The following is an 18,206-nucleotide window of genomic DNA, read 5'->3' on the forward strand; positions in this document are numbered from 1 at the left end:
AGAAAAAAAAAAAACAAAAAACAAAAAACAACCCTCATAGGAGTTCTCCACACAAAATCATCATCACAGTCGGTCATTCACAGCACATCTGTGAGCAGAGGCTTGGTTGTTATAACCACACCGCACCGAGCAACACAGTGATGAGAACGGGATCGTCTCCCACGCGCAGCCATCACAAGCAGGGCTGTCCCCTTTGTGTGCTGGGACATGCAGTTATCTCAGCTTCCTGCAAGGAGGAGTGGTTTGACAGATGGAGCACTAACCCAGGAGTCTGGAAATATATCCCAGAGGTCAACCATCACGTTAAACCTCAGTAAGGTCTTGCCGCTGCAGATAAAAACAATCCTGCTCCAGTACTGCTCTTCCTCGTGTGCTAGTGGTCTTGTTTACATACCTGCCTGCAGTGAACGCCATCAGGAAATTGTTCCAGTTAAAATCAATGCATAAACATTTATTTTAACAAATAATTGTAATAAATTGTAACAGAAAAAGCCAACAGGTGTAGTCTGAACATACCCAGTATGGACAAGACTGACGTCAAACATGGTGACTGCTCTCGTGAAAATACGGAAGGGCCACGCTCCCCACTTTGTACAAAAGGACCTGGAAAAGGCAAATTGTGCTTCTTCCCTTGGAGCTCAAACCCAGAGCCCGTGGGACAGGGCTTGTGCTCAAGGTCACCCTCCAAGCAGAAGGAGCTCTGCAACCTGTGTGAAGCACCAGGGTCTGTGTCGCCTCTCTGCATCGTGCACGTTTACGGAGAGCTCTGCTGAGACACAGGGAAGACTTCTACTTGAGAAGTATCAGAAGCCAAGGCAGGGCTGCATCACCACAGCTGTAGGCTTGTGGGAGAAAATCTACAGCACAACAGGAGCTGCCCCACCACGATACTGATATTGGCGGTACAGAATAAAATTTCAGACAGAAGATTCCTCTGCAGCACCATCTGCTCCACCATCAGACGGCCACCTTGCAGAAAGTTCTCGTGTGGTTTGCAACAGCCTCCTGTTGTTCCTCAACAACACTTGTGCAAGCTCACAAGAACAGTATTGTTCAGAGGCTGCAGTGCTAACCTAGTGAGAGACAGCTTCTCTCCTCTGATCAGCTTTAGGATAAACCTGACCTTTCACAATCTAGTAATCTCTACCTCCCTGCCTGTGTATGAAAGACAAATACCACTAATAAAGTCCCTGTTATTGAGCAGAACAAAACATTTCAGTGTCTTTAATACCTGCTGTTCTAAAGAATAATAGTCTACACCTTGCCCAACTCCTGCAGTTCGCAAGAATGAAGAGAGCTAAAACCAGAAAAATAATTACAACAGCTGACTGTCCTCAAGGCAGCTGAAACTTGACCACAGGAACATTTGGCTAGAGGTCAGCTCAGGCTAATTGCTTCAGTGGAGAAAGGGAGCCAGGAGTTATAAAAGGATAGAAAAATTCCTGGCCCTTTTCTACAGCAGTGTTGGAGTAAGGTCAATCACAAGTGAATTTAAACACATCTCTCCAGTGGGACGTGAACACAGTCAGCACAGACAGGGGAAACCAGGCTAAGAAAATCCATGAAAAAATAAATTGTTTAGTTATAGCCTACTGAGTGGTTTGCATCTACTCTGGACAAATAACTATGTTGACACTCGGAGCAAATCATAAAGAGTTTGCTTATAAACAAAACTGTTGTTTGAAGTGAGATCTTTATGTTTAGATGGGTCCTGAACCTGAAAGGACCTGAAGGAAAGAGAAGGATATTACACTTCATTAAACTATGCCTAAGAAGGAATTTCTGCTTTTGCCATCTCCATTAACTCACTGTACTCCAAGTACTCCAAACATGAGATTTTTTTTCCCCTGTAACCTCCTTCAGTTTCACTTTGCTTGCCAAATAATACATGTGCAACTATTCCAGAACCAAAGGTGGCTTCTCTGCTGCAAACTGAACAACGTTACTGAGTGAAGGACTAATCTGAGAAGATTTAATATTTTTTTTCTTTATATTTCTACCTTTCATCATTCCATCAATCACAAACAGGCAAGGACACAAGAGCTTGCAGCGCATGCAAACACACATAAATACAGCCATCATCAAGTAGGAATGAGTGCTGAGGAGAAGCGAATGCAAGTCCAGCCTCTCAAGCTCTGTGCCACTCTAAGGCATATTTAATCAACTACAGAATGTGTATGTACATACCCTTGCAGAATTTTTGGGGGGAAGAACCTTTATTTTTTGCAGCGTGTACATTCCTCACAAGCTATCTCATGGCAAGATCAGTGACACTAAGAGAAAATCTTTCTGTGCTTGCATAACATATTTCACACAGGTTTGGCTCAATATGCATAGCTGAAATCACTTTGCCTGCTTACCCTCATTTCACTAAATGCCAACAGGACAGAGTCATTCTGCAGATGAAATGAGTTATAGCCTTTCAAATCAGCACAATCTAAAGCTGCCACAGACCTAAAGACTTCTTTGCTTGCTTGCTGATATTACAGCTTGATTGAGTCATCAGCAGCACTTGGATGAATGCCTGTTTTTATAGAGTCCTTGTCAGTGCTATATACTCGTCCATGTCAACAAACAGAAATAACGAACCATCTCAGTTGGGATGAACAACACACTATTCACCCAGCGTGTGTGGTAATCCAGGATATGAAAAGGACATGAAATAATACCACAGAAACAGAAATTATGCACTGCAGAGAATAAAAAAAAATCCCATAAGGGGTGCATTTCTGAGGAAATAAACACAACAACAGAAGACTGGGAAAGAATGAGGGGCTGGAACATGGCTGCAATTATTATGCATGGATTCATGCAAATTTGGTGATTATTAAGAGGTAATTCTTCATAAAAAAACTGAAAGAATGGAAAAGAGGCAACTTTGTGTTATTAATTAGAGCTCTACATAAGTCAAATCATTTATAAGAGTTTGAAGTACTCAAGTTGGAAATGGAATCTATGAAAAAAACTGCTCACTTCACATTTCCAAAATCCTTTTTTTTTTTCACCTAAACAAACTTCATTTTGGAATACAGACTATATGAGAGCTCAATTTCAAGACCACATTTGATATATTTCAACAAGTGATTTAATTTACTTATGTCTCTATTGTAATGGACAACTTCAATACTTTGATCAGAGCTGATTTCTTTTTCTCATGGACAGATGTGTCAGCTAATTACTCTGATTTAAACCAAATTTAAACTGGTAACAGGCCAAATGATAATCAATTCTTACATGCTGTTAAGGAGACCTTCAGTGAATCCGCAGTTTAGACATTGTGCTGGGCTTGCACTGAAAGCTCTTCTAGGTTAAAGCAGCTGTAAATGGATACTCTAAGAACCAGACTATGAAGTCCCAGAATGGCTGTGGTATATGGCATATCAATTCTTTATCTACAATACAATCTGTTATGCTTTGACAACAGTAACCTGATGGACCAGGTACATACAGGGAGGACCTTAACATGAAGCTTAGTAGGTCACCTCCTTTGGAAGACATCTACTAAAACAGAACCAATACAATTAAGTTTCTGGCTACCACACGTACAGAAACTTTTCAACTTGGAAAAGTCTAAGCTTCTTTGTTTGCTTTTCATCCCCCAAAAGAAAACAAAGCAGCAAAGTAGATGCATATCACCTGAATGAAATGACATCTAGCTGCTCTCATGCTGATGTGAATCCTTGAGTTGATACCTAGCTTTACATGCTCTTGTATCACTAAGGAAGTGCACCTCAGCCTATGTATGAAAGTGGTAATTTCTTCAGGCTATATAAACACTCTTCTCCACAACAGTGGTAATTTTTCCATGGCTTTGTTTTATTATTATTATTTATTAAGGTAGTAGACAATCAATACACAAAATTCAGTGTTTGGTTTTTTTTTTTTTGATTTGTACAATTGCAAAAGGAAATAAAAGATTTTTTTCTGAGCAAAAAGTATATTGTTTGTTTAAAGAAATCTATCACATCAACTTAATGTCAAATATTATAATAAGAAAGGAAAAGAAATGTCTGAATCTGCACCTAGAACCAACCTCCTAGAAATCTGTGCTAAAAAATTGCTTCTTCTGCATGAAAAACATCTGACTAAGGTAATTATTCTCAATTTACATAAAGAAATTAAATGATATTCCCAGTGCTGTAAAACAATTTTGTGCCAGTGTACAAAAAACAAGTAGCTTTTCAATGTCAGCTATCAGCTTTTCAGCTATCAGTAAAGTTTAAATCCCAACAGGGCTCAGTAGTCTAGACCCAATCCAGCAAAGCAGTTATAGACATCTGATTTTAAGCAGGTACATTTATATATTTAACACAAGAACATGACTAAGTAATTTCCCTGACACAACCAGTGCTCTTAGTACCTTGCAGAAATGATGAAGACTGCGAACACAGGAATGATGCTGGCAAGCAACCTGTGAGGCATTATTGGGAGTTTGGGTTGGAATTTACAGGATTATTTACATGCTTAATATTAAAGCACCTTCTTGTATGTGCTACTGACTGTCACCATACAGCAGGCCAATTATACTGCTCCAGTTAGTATTTTCTTTGCAAGCCCTCTTCTGCATGCTAGTATTTGCATTGAACAATAAGCGTAGTAGCTAACATCTGGGCAATTATAGCCAGTTACTACAGCCAGTTTCAGCATACTTGTTAGAAAGAAATATGCATCTCATCTCTTGCACTTTTCATCATGGACAGAGATGGGTGCTGCAAGAAAAGCTGATACAAACAATGTAGCTCCTGCTGACCTCAGGTGAAATGGGGTTTGGTTATAGCCAAGCAAGCATCCTCAATTTGTGTTAATCATCTTGAACTCAAACGTGCCTTTCAGATGTCAAAGAGTAATTTCAGGACATCTGGGAGCAACGAGTTCAATTTTAATTGTATTTATACAAAAATGTTTCTTATCCAAGGAAAACATTTTCAAAAAGCTGTAAAATTTAAGTTAAAGACTCTGGTATTTATCCTAGACTAATGGAACTACTTAACAGTTCATTACTATGGGACAAATGAATTACATGGTTCAGTCGCATGCTAAATTATTCATGTAATGCTAATCAGATTAAAGACTACATAACAAAGCCTGTAAGGCATTAAGGAGGTCTTTGATTTAAATACTGGATTAAATGAAAGCTGGTAAAAGACAGACAAAGGACATGAACAGGATTTCTGGGTGACCACTCATGACTCAAAAGTACTCACATATTCACATTGGCCATCTGCTGAAAGGAGCAGGAGAACTTTCACACCTCACACACTGCCACAAACTTTCTCTAAAAATCGCTTGATCAACATATAAAGATTAATAAACTTGACTGAAGGCATAGCTATAAACAGTGCATTTAAACTGGTGCAACTTTGTGTGTCCTGAAGTTCGTATCAGTTTAAAGTATGGTTTATACTGATTTAATTTACATTTACTTTAAGTCTGGTTTAAACTGATGTTGAGTTAGAAAATCAATTTGCATCTTTTAAACAAAACTATTCTTCAGAACAATATGAAGTAAAATTCTCTGTTTAAGAAGTTCTCTGGTAATGAGAACCACCATGACTGCAGCTGCTTTCCATGTCTCATGTCTAAGATCATACCAATACTGTTGCGTGACCCTATTCTCCACAGATTTGGTGCTTCAGGGGCATACAAATCTGAACACACACGCTGTGTGTATTCACCAAAAAGCAGCTTACTGCATTGAACACACACACACACATAAAACACTTTGCATAGCCATATAGAAAATCCTGAGCTAGATCCTTAATTGTCTAAGTCAACGCATAGTTATGTGAGACTAAATGATACCAGCATGGGGAAAAGATTACTTTGTATTTTTACATGCAGCATTGTCAAACAGATTTTAATTAGGTAAGTAGTAACTGGTGAATAAAAGCTGATTGCTCTCCAAACCTTTTATAAAGTTTTAAAAAGCCAATTAAATTCTCCCTCCAATTCCCGTGGTAAGATCTGGAAATTATAAAATCTGACTATTTTTAAAGTATGCTTTGATGAAGCTTCTCACGTACTAAAACAGAGTATGTCTACTACAAGTGGTTTACAAACACATCCGTTTTTATTTACAACTAAACATACATCCAAACAGGATGTCTAGAACTTTTATAACGAATCAAACACTTCTGATACACATTTTTATGATACAGCTATCAAAGACACCTTTTAAACCAAGAGCTTAGGGTGTATGATGTTAAATCACTGTATATTTAACTGGAGATTTTTCCAAGATTAGTGCATCCAGTATTTCCAAACAGAGAGTGAAATCAGCTCATTTCATTACCTGAATTTATTCAAGTCAGTGTACTGTATTACTGGGTCCCCTAATTTATCTTCTAAGGACTTCAACTTTTCTTCCAGATCACATTTTCAATTCTATCACTGGCATTATTTGAAGCATTCCAATTAGGACAGGACATAAAATAATTCCATATAAGGAACAGAAGAGTTCGTTGTGTGTTGTTTTGTGTGTCTGTGTGTGTTTGTGTGTGCACTTGTATACACTAAATATACACATATACACACAGACTTATTTGACTTTTGCTCAGCTGAAATTTGAAAATGTTTTTTCAGCTGATTACTTGCCATCCCATGAAGAGGAGAAGCTCCACTGCAGGAAGAAGATGAGTAGAAGACAAAAAGATTGTATGAGAAAGAAGTATGGGAGGCCTTGAAGAAATTTTTTTTTCCCCTTCCATTGGAGAAGTTAGAGTATATGTGACTATGGACCAGCACAGGTTGGAGAGTGAGTCTGGGATGAGAATATTATTAAGAAAGTGGAGACAAGTGGATTGCAGAGGCAGGGAGCATGTCAGCATGACATTTAAGGGCAATAAACTGAACAGCCATGCCTGATAATTTCTATTTAGTGACCCACTTAACAGTCACTAGTTTAGTGAATGGAATTCATTCAGTTAATCTTCTAAGTGGCAACCTGCAGCTAGCACAGTGCTACACAGAAGGCGAATACGACAGAAGTGGATGATGGCAGGTTGCAACTAAAAATTCACATTTGAAACTGAAAGAGCTCAGTCAGAGCCAATGCCCAACATTTCCTCTAAGAAAACCCAACTAATAAAGAATTTAAGTTGTGTCTTCAAAATAAGCAGCAGAAATAGGGATACCAATTTTAAAGCTAATTTACTGTATCTTTTTGTAAAGAGATCTTTCAATACTTTCAGACAGTGTTCTCCATACACAGTCTACAGTGGGGGTCAGGGTCATCATGCATCTATAGACAGGGAAACGGAGACACTGGAAAGAGAAGTGGCTTGCCTGCATTTATACCACAGTCCCGCAGCAGAGTAAGGCATGGACTGCAACTGTGTGCAGTGATTTAACTGCCACAGTGCATTAAAGAGTGCTGTAGATGTAAACCTCCCCCTCCATGTTTACCACTTCTCAAATGTCAGAGATTAATAGTCCCAGCTCTGCACTGTAACCTTTGTTTTTAGGCATCACAGATAAAAGAGATGAACTCTGCACTCATCAGCTAAAAAGGGATACTCTGCAAGGCAAGCTGGCTGGCATGTGACAGCATGTCTGTTTCCACCGAAATGATGACTCCCTCCTCTGCAGGAAGACCAACACGGTACAAACTGTCATTAAGAAAGTGAAACTTTGGAGCAGATTCAACTTTTATTTTTTAAGGAAAACAGAGAAGAGTATCCACACTTCTGCATTCCTGTTATTGTTATTTTACACAGGACCAGAAAGAAATAGATGTTCACAGACAGGCTTTGGAAGATGCCTGCCTTGAGGGGCTGCTGAGAGCCAGATCCTTCATCCGCTACTACCAGAACTACTGCTCATGCTCATACCTATTTCATGAGGGCTATCCACAAAAATAAATCCCACACCAAGCTAGATCTCTGGACTCACATTACACATGCAGTACAATAAAAATGAGCAGACTAAGGGTGAGGACATTGCACTGCAGCCACAGAGAGTTTTGTGCAACCCTACTGGGGGCCCTCCTGGTCTAAGATGGCAATTATCTGAAGGCTGAATAGCAGCCATGCCTCTGTACCCAGTGCCATGCTGAAACAGGCAGCGAGGGTGTGTTCACATGAGATGGTCAACAGAAGTCCAAGCAACTGGGTCTCCCTTTTAATCAGCGTACCAAGAACTACCCTACTCAACAGCTGGCCCTGCAGACTAAGCTGCAGCTTTTAGTCTCACCAGCATGATCGTGTGTGGAAACCTCCTGCATGGAAGGGAAAGAGCTTGACAGTCCCTTCTGTGGTTCTTAATATCACAGAGAACTTAATTTTGAGCAATAAAAGGCTTCCATTTTAGAAAGACCTTACCATGTAAGTTCATAGATCCTTTCTGTTTAGAAATCATTAAAGATAGCATCTGCTCCCAAAATACGTATGACACTTAGCAATCACACTTGAATCACATGTAAGCAACAGCAATCACAATGAGTCTGACTGACTGCTCATAGGTCCTACTACACTCTGCAGTGTGGCCTTAGATAAGTCACACTTCCATAGATGATCATTTTGCCAATGTTACTAATACTGAAGAATACTGCAGTAGATGGAGCTTCGAGTATTGAATTGCCATGATGTACATACCAGTACTGATTTTTCGTTCACTTACTGCATACAAGTTTCTCTTCAGCAACCAGAACTGCTAACAGGTGACTAGACTTGTATCCTATAAAGAATAATGACTCAGTATAGTTCATTCAAAGAAGATATTTTCCTGCTGCTGCTTTCACAGATTGTATAAGCGATAGCCTGCAAAGATTTTGGAGAGCTTATCAGCCGTATTCTCAGCCAGCTCTGAACATAAGTTGGTACTGGGTGCTTTAACCACATGTTGATGTCCCAAGCCCCTTCAGAGCTTAGAAAGTGAATCCAGATGTCAGCTGTTCTATGGGTTGCAGAGAACAATTAATTGCAGGATTACTCGGTGGTCTATAAATTAGTTTCTTGGCTAAGAAGGGCCTGCTTTTGGCTGGCTCGGAACTGAGTTTGTTTTTCCCTCGGCAAGCAGGCTTTCCTCCAATCTCAGACAAATCTCACAGAAAAGCACACACTGTGGGTCAGCCAGGTTTCTCCTGAATAGTTCAGCTGGTAGGGAGGTATCCAACAGCTGTACCCTTACAGAATAGGAATGTCCTCAGAATGTAGAAGTGTTGTGAAGTGCTTATAATTGTGCTTTAATTTCACTGTGTCTTTTTTCTCCATATTAGAGAAAAGGATTTTGTTAGATTTCAAGTCTCAGATAATTAAAATATGCACAGGGCTCACATTCAGTGATACAGATACTTATTCTACATCTTGCTATCGATAGTGCTAGGTATACTTGTAAGCATATTTGATAAAGGATCTAAAGAACAGATTTGAGACTGAAATGTTGAAGTATCATACCACTGAAGTGGTAGGAAACTTGTATCATGTGGTGTGTGATTTTTTAAGCAACCAGCTTATTTGAAACAACTTCAAAGCTTTTTTTTTTTTTCCAAGAAGAATTTGTCCTGATGGGAGTAGTACATTTAATTTACTGGTGTGACTGAAAGTCATCTGATATGGTAACAAGCAGATGTTACTAGGAGCTGTAGCACAAATTAATGGAGATGGTGGTACAGCTTTACAGAGAAACATCTGAAAATGAGGACTAGCTTTTCTTTCTTTACGGAAAATTGGATTCTTTAAGTAGGTTTTTATTTACGGCATGTAGTTAATAAAGCAGGTCTTGCCCAAGTAGATGCTATTCAGCCTTTGCCACCTGTGCCTGGAAGAGATGAGAAATGTTTTTTAAAGCCATGAAGGCTGCATCAACCCCCCATTTTTTTCTGCCAGCCACAGTCCAAAGGAGAGACGACGTCCTCCTGCTGCCATAACTGCAAGGAGATACCGGGAGCTGCTGCTTTTCCAGAGGCAGCCCCTTGCTCTCCTCCTTTCCTTTCTCCTATTTCTTGACCTTTGCTGGTGATGGAAAAAGGAGGACAACTGCCTTCATTAAGGAAAAACATGGAAGGAGGAGAGTTGCTTAAAAGTGTGGTGAAAGGGAACAGCTGCCTCCCGTGGGAGCAGGGCACAGAGGGTGGATGGGGCAGAACAGCCTGCTGCTGCTCAGCTAACGGGGACAGCTGCAGCTAAGGGGCAGTATTGAGACTAGACTTTCAACATCCATGCTTACACGTACTTCAGCAAAGATTGGACCATACTGATATATTTTTACTAGTCACACATCATAAATCCTGGAGAGGTATCTAAAGGGTAAGACTCGATTTGCTGGTGTGTATTTTTAAAGCACACAAAGTAGTGTCTGGGAGGATAGGTTTCCACAGATTTACCTGATTCTTCTCACTGGTTCAGTGTAGCACACTTAGCCTGGAAAATCTGCTTTTCACAAATAATTCTTAAATGGCGTATTTATGAGATATTGTACCCAGAATTCAATCTGAGCAGCGAGGGGCAAGAATAAACGTGGCTACCAAGGAGTGCAGAGTATTCTCTTTATAAAAACAAGACAACAACATTAAGTAAATATTTTGTGCAGTATATTTTTATGCTTACATTCTTAGTTTCCTTTCTATTTTAGGCATATTAGTCAATGAAATATGACTGCCTGTAGCCATTTGCCAGAACATAATACTTGAATTTGCCAGACTTATTCAAACTGAATCTTAACTTTGATTTCAGATCTGCAGTACCACATGATTCAACAGCAGCAGAACTTAATTCAATTTATTTAGCATCAAATTAAATTGTCCTACTGATGACTGTATCACTAACTGGTAAAAAGCAAACACTTCAGATTGTATGATGAACTGATAAAGTGAAGGTATGAAGAATAACCATAAAGGTAAAAAATAAGATTGTTTTCCTTTTCTATAATGAAGCATATATGTATTTTTTGTCTACTAATAACAATTCTGATCTAGGGATCTGGATTTGATCCCAGTCACAAACTAGCGGACATGACCCACACATGGTGGATACAGTTTGTGGCAGCCTAACATCACCAGATAATTTGCCCAATTACCGAAGTATTACAGCTTCTTGGTATTAAACTGCTGGATACACTTGTTGTCAACATAACATGCACATACTGACATTCGCAGCTTAGGCAAGCTCTTCCCTGCAGTTAAAAGGCCGTTCAAAAGGAGAAGCCCTGTATGCCTGTAAGTTTTTCCAGACTGCGGAGGAACAGAACAGACAATTTTATTTCCATACCCTTAGCTTTTCTCAGGCACTCATGGCACCATGAATGGTTTCCTACTCCGTATGTTGTAAGCAAGCAACTTAGCAGAGCTTTATTTAAAAGACAGAGAGGTGTTCTGACCTGGTTGCTGGTAAGTGTTAATAGCTAAAGAAATGCCACTTACTGGAATATTTTAGAGCATTTATTTTACAAACATCTCTGCTACTTTTGGCCAGATATTAAAATTTTTTCCAGCATATTCAGCAGAACTACCAGCACTCTCAAAATCTATTTAAAGCTGTGCCTCGTGTTATCTTCCATTGGGGCTGTAAATGTCAATGAGGCACAAATTACTCTCGCCACCTCTATGGGTCACTTTCAGTATCCCAGACTTGAAATAACAAGGCATCTGTTTAATTTTTTAGGAAAGAATGCAACAAATTCATTTAGGATAAACAAAATCCTTATTCAGAGCAGAACACTTTATTAATCTCAGTCTAGAAAATGTGCAGATGAACATTTCCCACTGTGCATAATGCATTAAATGTCTCAATTTCACCAAGAGCTGAGAAGCAAACTTCCCTCCAGATAATTGAGCTGGTACTGCCAAATCCGTATTAAAAAGTAAATACATAAAGATTTGGCTCTTATTTGATCTACATGAGAACAGCTATCACATTTCATTTCTTAATCTAAAACTAACTTGGCATAGATAGTATAAATTACAGGTATGTAATTTTCAAGATATCTGGCCAGCATAATCTCCCCTCCCTTATCCTTGGAGTAAGCTAGTTCCCGTTCCCTGTGCCAAAATGTTTTCTGTCTAGTTAGACTAGACTAGTTAGTGGAAAATACCAAGCGAGAAAGCACCACAGAAATGATTTTTACCACCCAAGGATCCACTATAAATTTCAAAGTGCATGGTCACACTTAAATGCAAATGGTTTGAACTCTCCCTTGGTAACGTGGTGTTAATATTGGATCAAATGTGATACACGCTGTGTGAGTAACAGCATTTCCTGAGGATCAGTGTGCTTTGGTCCTTCCTGGAAGTTAAGGCTTATTAGCCTTCATTTACAAACAGGAAACTGAAACACAACGAGGTTAAACAAGGTGGCAGAACCACAGAGTGAGCCAGTAGTGGTGCTCAGAAGTGAGTCCAGACACTGTGTCCAAGCTGGGCACTCCAAGTGCGAGACACACTTCTTGTACTGCTGCTTGTAGAAGAACAAAGACCAGGCAGCTTAGCTAGGGAATGACCAGCTTGCTCAGCACAAAAAGCCAGGAAAAGAGAGCAGAGAAGCAGCTTTCTGTATGGTTGTATTGCCATGCTTCAGCTATAAAATGAGAGAAGTCATTCATAAATGACTTTCAAGGGTGCTCAACTTAATATGAGAAGGCACAGTAACCACCACAAGGAAGGTTTTGTTTGAGGAGGCTCCTTATGATGGTAAATTATGCCCATGTTACAAACATTTTTACAAACAACTTTTCACTATTCTGACCTTTTTACTTTTTTAGTGGAATTGGTATATCCTTAGAAAAGTCTCTTAAGCACAGATTCATGGTACAATGAAGGCATCTAGAGTTCAACCATCTAATTTTAGAAACATTAAAAGTATGGACATAGTGTGGCAAGTTCTACCCACTGTATCACAACCAAAGAATTTCTATTCTTTTTAGTAATGTTACATCTGTGTACACTTACACAGGAATAACCAATTAAGCCTCATAAAACTGTTATTGCACACAAATAGCAGCAGTAAAGCCATATGTAATCATTCAACTCTAGATAACAGCTTTCCAGTTCCACAGCCTAAGCAATCATGAGCCTGGAACCTGTACCCCAAAGTGTATTTTTATGATATGTTTGATTCAGATTTACCCCTACTATAATTTGATTAAGCTTCCAGAAATGCACTCCAGATATGAACCCGAATCACTACATGAATTCATTCTGGATGCCATTTAAACATCATTTAAACCAAGACTTTCTATCTACTATATTCCAATACGCGTTTCCAAGCTCGCTCTCCCTGGAAAAACACAGAACGTTTTCCTACTTGTTTTAATATTCTGCATTCAAAAAATTAAGCAACTAATACTTTTATTAACTTCATGAATAAAAAGTGTCTCATGAAAACATAGTAAAATAATTTTTCTCTGACATGGAAAAATGGCTTTTAAGCACTTCTATCAGTTACTGGGCCCTTTGTTTCAAATGCTGGCCACGGGAGCTCAGCAAAAATGAAGCCATCAACTTACAGACGGATGGAATTTGATAGCCTTAACGCAAATATTTCTGTTTTGGGGGGTATGCCAGAAGATAATGATTGGAATCTCAATCAGAATTCTTATAGCATTATCATCTTCTGTAGGAATGAATTACAGAAATTGTGAGGATTACCTGCAGAGCACTACAGGGCTCTATTGATCACTCTGCTTACCCAACATTCACCATAAAGTCTCCCGCAGGTAAGATAAAAGTTAACACGCTACCTCGAATGTCAGCAGGGGATGGATGATGCTTCACGCCTCCCTCAGCTCAGCTGCAAAGTGCGACCTTCTCCAGCCATCCCAGCCCCTATGCAAAATGAGGGGAAACAGAGAAAACATGAGCTCTGGAACGATGAAGGTCACAGTGGCAGGAAGATGACATAACAAAATTCTAACAGTTGCCTTGGCACTGTCCTTCTTTATGGAAGGCGGTCTTGGGAAAGGCCACCAGCTGGGCAGCCTCCACAATGGCACTGTGAGGAGCACCTGGGCTTCTCACTCAAACAGCGACGGCCACCTGAAACCCCCTTTGTCACTGGGGGCTTGCCAAGCAGCAGCACCCTATGCTAACCTTGACATTAAAACGGATGAACACAGATTTAAATGGCAAAAGGAAGTCAGGAGGACTGATCAAGACTCATTTTCAATATACATTTCAATGTAAATCAGCTGGCCTAGAAGGAAAATCAGAATTATCACCAACTGGGTTTGGATGAGTAGTATCTCACTCCTAATACTTTAGAGAGTAAATTACAGTGTAGAAACTCATAAACTGCTAGTTTTGAGAAAGTAACATTGCCTCTTTCAGGACAGTGCAATGTGTAAAAGGCTAAGTGACACCTCCGTAATTATGTTAAAAAAAAAGCAACAATAACAAAAAACTACCAGAAGAGAAAATCCTTGAACTGAAAATAGAGCAAAATTCAACAAACATTTGACAATAAATGAAGGAATTTTCCTCACAAAACAAGAATAACATGCAATACTAATGAAGCTTAAAAAATCATTCTATGTGTTGTTAGTTGAAGTGAAATCTGCAATCAGTTCCACTGATATATACCATGGAACAAGATGAGTGGATAGGTTCATACATGGTAAGGCTTTACTTTTTACCCCATAATATACACAATGAAGTTCTAATATCCCACTTTTCAGAAACAGCCTGCTCACATTTTATGAGGTTACATTTTTACGTAATTCTGTAAGGAGTCCTAAGATGATTTAATTGTGAATTTTCAAAAGATCTCTTCATTTCACAGAGACTAATTGACCTGTGAGCCACAACTGTGTTTTTCAAAAATAAAGGGACAGCTTAGACTGAAACAAAGCTGTAAAGTCTAAGGCAGCTGTTGACTGAAATGAGCTAACAAAGACTACTGACAAATTCCTCTTTCCAAACACTTGGTAAGATATTAGCAAGTGGAAATGATCTCTATGTGACAAAGTCAGAATCCTACTACAAAGAGAAAATTATTCCAGTAGTCCTTCCAAAATATTTTGAAATCCTGCTCAACCGTAGAAAAGATCTTAGCTACTTTATGGGCAACGTGAGGGAAATGTCCTAACTTCTGATTACCTAATTGTACTCAGAACATTTTGTTTCACTCTTGGTAGCAAGTGCTGATAGCACAGACTCCATGCAGCGACACTGTTTATCTGCAACGCTGCAGTTGAGAACAAGCCCCACAAGCACGAAGACAGTTACCTCTGCTCTTGGCTCTGACGCTTCATTATGTGTGAAAAAGAGGCAGTACTGCACACAAGGTAACGAGCTAGATGTTTAAATGGCAAGCAGCCACATTTTCAATGATTGTTGGAAACACGTCAACTTCAGCAAAAGGAGAACATAGATTCACAGGAATAAACTATACAGGTGAGGCTTTTTTTTCAGAGATATATTCTTTTCAGAAACAAACTTGTTTACTCTAACCGATGTGGCAAATAAAAGGATTGCAACACTGAATTATAAGATAGAGCCTGTCCAAGACTTCTTTGCTTCCAAACTAAGATCAGATGCAACTCTTAATTGGGATGTCAGGATCTGTGTCCATCTCACCTCCTCAGCACTTCCCCTACTAACCTAACAAAAAATATAAAACTAGAGAGGATGAGATGGACCCAAACATGTCAAAAGGTCTTCAAAGCAGTATCCAAATGACGACTAGTGCTGGAAAAAAGTCCCATCTTTGTGAAACTATTCATGGTGTTTTCAGATAGCATCTGAAAGGCAGGTCTCAAGGCAGGCAGGACGAAATGCTGCTCTGGGCATGCAGGCAGGAACCTCCTTCCCAGGGAGAGATCCACAGAATCACAGAATACCCCGAGTTGGAAGGGACCCACAAGGATCATCGAGTCCAACTCCTGGCTCCACACACGTCTACCCAAAAATTCAGACCATGTGACTAAGAGCACAGTCCAAACGCTTCTTAAACTCCGACAGGCTTGGTGCCATGACTACATCCCTGGGGAGCCTGTTCCAGTGCGTGACCACCCTCTCGGTGAAGAGCCTCTTCCTGATGTCTAGCCTGAACCTCCCGTGTCGCAGCTTGGCACCATTCCCACAGGTCCTATCACTGGTCACTAAAGAGAATAGATCAACACCTGCCCCTCCGCTCTCCCTTGTGAGGAAACTGTAGACTGTGATGAGGTCCCCCCTCAGCCTCCTCTTTTCCAGGCTGAACAGGCCAAGTAACCTCAGCTACTCCTCATGCATCTTTCCCTTTAGACCCTTCACCGTCTTAGTAGCCCTTCTCTGGACACTCTCCAAGAGTTTCGTGTCCTTTTTGTACTGTGGTGCCCAGAACTGCACACAGAACTGCACAGAAAGAGAGAGAGCTAAATGAAATTAAGCTACTGCTTGAAGAGAATGCCTGGGAAGCGCATAGGCTCCCAGGAGATCTCAGCCACTATCTAGAAGGAAGGTAGACATTTTACTGTGTATACTGCTCACTGTTTCCCTTGTAACTCAAGTGAGCTGCTCCAATGCAACGCTGCTGAGATGGCATTAACTCTGCATTATGACTTGGAAGTCATTGGACAGAAGGGAAATGCTGCAGCAGGGCAGGCTCAAACTTCCCCATTAGTCATTGACTTGATCGAGGCTGTTTCATCCTCAGAAACTGACGGGGTAAGGTACATACAGGAACATTTCAGCATGTAGTTTTATGTTCACTGCAATTGCCTTTCTCCACTTAAGGACGTGGTCTCCCAACAAAGGATATGGGAGGAACAGTGGCCTGGGACTAGACAAATACCAAGCATTGTCACTTCATTTATATATGCTTTTAACCACAAGGTGACATACCTGCTTTTTACAGATATGGGCATATATACATATATACAGTCGTGCTGACAATATGTTGCAGTATTTATTTAAATTAAACATACTAAGGCTATAACTTTTGTGGACACTTGACACATACACTGAATTTAAGTCTAAAAAGTAAGATGAATGATCTTCTCGTGACTCTGGGCTGAAAATGCATTCAGTTACTGTGGCTCTAGCCCAGCATTAACTTGTGGTCACTTGAATTCTCCAGAGCACTTGACAAATGTTTTCAGCGTGACTTTTGTACAGCACACTTACATACATATGCACATAAAAGCTTGAAAAGGCAAAACCAGCTTATTGCTCAGATTCAGAGAAGGCATGTATATACGCCTCCTCTTTAGTTAGAAAAACTACATCTGAATCCTTGTAATGAGCCACAAATATATATATATATGTATATGGGACCTAAAGGGATGCACTTATGAGCAGTGAGGAAGGTGATCAATGTCACTGTAAGGACACTTTTTTTTGCTGTGAGCCATCTGTAGCAAATATTCTGTTCAAAGAAACTTTCATGTGGTATTAAGTCATTCCATCCTTCTTAATTTCAAACTTCTTACTGCTTCAAATTATTTCTCTAATACAAAAAGGTTTCACACCCCCAGGTGTACAACCTTTTTACCACTGTGAACTCACTCCCTAAATTCTCTCATCAACTTTTTCTCTGCACGGGGATTCCCTAAATTCTTTCAAAGAAACACTAACAAAATACACCAGAACCTTCCACCATCTTTCCCTTATAACCATCTATACAGACAGCCAGTGGTTTGTTTGTTTTTTTAAACCGCTTTTCCTCCTCTAACCCTTCCACTTGTCCCATCAGCGTTCCCTTTATGAGGGATCACATTCTTGTTCCAATCAGAGCCTTTATTCCCCGCTCAATGCCTTCAACCCCTTAGGGCTCTAGGAATAAATCTTGCCCTTCATATTTTAAATACTTTACTGAACCACATTTCTGTTCTTACAGATTTGGCAGCCTTTGTCTCTTTGACATAACAATAACCGGAACATCATCTTAGCAGCACTAAGCTAAGTAACAATTGATATTTGTTTTGGCACTCACAGTAGGGATGAAAGGCGAATATATATTTTATACTGCATTACACTTACACAAGTATAGCTTGTGGACAGGATAGCTCATGAGTTTAGCACTGCAGCCCAGGGACAAGTAATAGGAATTAGTACACCTCTTTGGGATGTAAAAGAAGCCATCAGGGTTGTAAAGTATGTAAACAGACAAGAGGTCTAAACTTCTTAAGTAGGTATTAAAATTTCACTTGACACACAAGATAGATGTTGTGCTGTCTTATGAAAGCAGAATTCCGGCTGTCTTCCATGAGTGAAGCATGTCATATTCCCAGCAACAGTTAATTATCAAGTTGAACTGGAGGAATTTTATGAAGAACTGTTCGGTCAATGTTTATGC

General features: G+C 39.8%; 1 protein-coding gene across 2 annotated transcripts in view; it reads right to left on the reverse strand.

Annotated features, from left to right (window-relative positions):
* GHR (growth hormone receptor) overlaps nucleotides 1-18,206 on the reverse strand; it is a 138,554-nt gene that overhangs the window by 73,581 nt on the left and 46,767 nt on the right. For both annotated transcript variants that reach the window (XM_083818414.1, XM_083818415.1), the window contains one exon: nucleotides 13,672-13,756. The gene's annotated coding sequence lies outside the window, so the exon portion shown is untranslated. The remainder of the gene's footprint in view (nucleotides 1-13,671; nucleotides 13,757-18,206) is intronic.

This window comes from Anser anser (genome assembly GCF_964211835.1).
Source record: "Anser anser genome assembly, chromosome: Z".
In the NCBI taxonomy this organism is placed as follows: Eukaryota; Metazoa; Chordata; class Aves; order Anseriformes; family Anatidae; genus Anser; species Anser anser.